Source organism: Mandrillus leucophaeus, unplaced genomic scaffold (genome assembly GCF_000951045.1).
Source record: "Mandrillus leucophaeus isolate KB7577 unplaced genomic scaffold, Mleu.le_1.0 Scaffold493, whole genome shotgun sequence".
Classification (NCBI taxonomy): Eukaryota; Metazoa; Chordata; class Mammalia; order Primates; family Cercopithecidae; genus Mandrillus; species Mandrillus leucophaeus.
In genome coordinates this window covers 1,145,494-1,148,196 of record NW_012105287.1, presented here as the reverse complement: position 1 = coordinate 1,148,196, position 2,703 = coordinate 1,145,494, and the positions used below count along the sequence as shown (strand labels likewise).

Here is a 2,703-nt window from a genome sequence, read left to right as displayed (position 1 = left end):
CCGGAAGCAGATATACTCCTCTTATTTCTTTGCATTATACCACTTCTTTACACATTACACTTTGCTAAGATTTATTTTATTTAGCCAGGCACAGTGGCTCCTGTCTGTAATCCCAGCACTTTGAGAGGCCGAGGCAGGTGGATCACCTGAGGTCAGGAGTTCTAGACCAGCCTGGCCAGCATGGTGAAACCCTGTCTCTACTAAACCAAAATTAGCCAAGTGTGGTGTAATCCCAGCTACTTGGGAGGCTGAGGCAGGAGAATCACTTGAATTTAGGAGGTGGAGATTGCAGTTAGCTGAGATCGCGTTACTGCACTCCAGCCTGGGCGACAAGAGTGAAACTGTCTCCAAAAAAAAAAAAAAGAAAATTATCTTATTCAACTGAGTTCTGCAAGGTCTTTTACTAGCCTGATGGGAAGGCTGGAGGCAGAAGGCTATATGCTCTTCAAACCAAACTAAAATGTCCATGGTTAATTCTGCAGGCAATGGGGGAGCCATCATTTCTGAAGTGCCTCGGTACGGGGTTACACTGATGAGCAGGATGTCCCAACCAGTAAGTATATACAAGGTACTGAGAAGAAATGAGAGGTGAAATTTGAGCTGGGTTTTAAAGTGTCTACTACCAACCAATAATGGGGGATATTCCTGGTATAGAGACAGTAGGTACAGAACCACAAATAGTCGGGCACAGTGGCTCAAGCCTGTAATCCCAGCCCTTTGAGAGGCCGAAGCGGGTGGATTGCTTCAATTCAAGAGTTCGAGACAGCCTAGGCAACATGGAGATAACCTGTCTCTACAAAAAATATAAAAATTAGCTGGGCGTAGTGGGGAGCACCTGTTGTCCTAGCTACTCTGGAGCCACAGGTGGGAGGATCGCTTGAGCCCGGAAAGCTGAGGCTGCTTGTGAGCCGTAATCTTGTCACTGCACTCAGCCTGGGCCAAAGAGCGAGACCCTGTCTCCAAAAAAAAAAAAAAAGAAAGAAAGAAAAAAAGCACAAATACATGGGAACTAGAAGGAGCGGGACTATTGTTGCAGATAAAGTACAAATGCAAGAGTGCCAGTAAAAGGAACTGGAAAGCTGGAAAAGTAGACATGGGTCATGGGTCATGTCAGGAAGGTCCCTGATACCAAATACCTTAAAATTAATCTTGTAAATCAGCAGCGTTCAAACTGTGCTTTTGGGGTTCAGCAAACATTTTTTTTTTTTTTTTTTTTTTTTGAGACGGGGTCTCGCTCTGTCGCCCAGACTGGAGTGTAGTGGCACGATCTCGGCTAAATGCAACCTCTGCCTACAACTCAAGCGATTTTCCTGCCTCAGCCTCATGAGTAGCTGAGATTACAGGCGCCTGCCACCAAGCCCAGCTAATTTTTGTATTTTTAGTAGAGACGGGGTTTTCGCCATGTTGACTAGGCTGTTCTCGAACTCCTGACCTCAAGTGATCCGCCCGCCTCGGTCTCCCAAAGTGTCAGGATTACAGGCGTGAGGCACCGCGCCTGGCCAGGAGTCAAACTTTTGAAAAATCACTGCTTAATGAAGGAGAGCTACAGGTGTGATGAGGGCTTTTGAAACGGAGGCTGCGGAGGGAGACCAAAGTCTGAAGGCCCAGTTACGACACAGGAACAGGAGGCGGCAAGAATCGCTGGAAGCGGGGAGCAGTAACCCCCCGAATCTGTGAGGGTAAGATTAAAGGAGGCGACAAACACAATCCAGGTCAGGGCCTGGCCCGGAGTTCCCGACCCCCATCTGGCGGAATCTGCACTCAAAGTCCCGTCTCTAAAACCCCGACCCGACGCCTCATCCTCCCTCCGACCGACAGGAGAAACCCTGCCCCTTTCGAGTAAGGCGCAGGAGTAAAGACCGAAACCAGAGCCGCATGAGGAGGCTTACTAATTTCTCTCAGAGACGCCCGCCGCGCAAAGCTTCTCAATCTCGAAGCGAAACGGCCCCGCCGGCCACGCCCCTCTCCCGTCGTGCTCTGCGGCTGAGCATGCGCAGGGCCGCTGGCCCAGGGTGGTCCCAACTCCCTGCGTTGGGAAGGGCGACCTTGGGATTGAAAACGTGGGAGAGAGGGAGGGGAAGAGTCCTTACGGCCCGCATAGGATTTTACCCTTGAAGTTGTCGCTGGCTGGCAGCCAAAGTGGGACCCTTGACTCAGAGCTCAGGCAAGGCAGTTAGATTTCCTGTATTTGAGAGATGGCTTTACCACTTATTAGCTGTGTGCTAGTAAGCGATTTGACAACTTCTATAAATCTCAATTTCTTCGTCCTTGAAATGGGGATAATTGTAGTGGCTGCATCGTAGTTTTGTAAAGATTCGGCAGGCTTCTGCAGAAGCTGGACTAAAAAAAGGGCAATGTTAGTGAAGTGCCAGGTGCAGAGTAAATTTCCAGTAAAAGGAAATCATCCTCAGAGGTAGGGAGTTCAGACTTCTTTCATTAGTACATTAAAATTAAAATGACCCCAGGCTGGGCGTGGTGGGTCACGCCTATAATTCCAGAACTTTGGGAGGCCGAGGCGGGTGGACTGCTTGAGTTAAGGAGTTCAAGAGCATCCTGACCAATATGGTGAAACCCCGTCTCTATTAAAAATACAGAAATTTGCAGGGCATGGTGGTGCGCGCCTATAATCCCAGCTACTTGGGAGTCTGAGGCAGGAGAATCGCTTGAAGCCAGGAGGCAGAGGTTGCAGTGAGCTGAGATCCC

General features: G+C 49.3%; 1 protein-coding gene across 5 annotated transcripts in view; it reads right to left on the bottom strand.

Moving 5' to 3' along the window:
• ZMYM1 (zinc finger, MYM-type 1) overlaps positions 1-2,703 on the bottom strand; it is an 88,499-nt gene that overhangs the window by 42,751 nt on the left and 43,045 nt on the right. For 3 of the 5 annotated variants that reach the window (XM_011995616.1, XM_011995615.1, XM_011995618.1), the window contains exon 1: positions 1,890-1,960. The gene's annotated coding sequence lies outside the window, so the exon portion shown is untranslated. Of the gene's footprint in view, positions 1-1,889; positions 1,961-2,109; positions 2,336-2,703 lie in introns of those variants that run through there. The other 2 variants (XM_011995617.1, XM_011995619.1) reach the window with 2 other exon arrangements.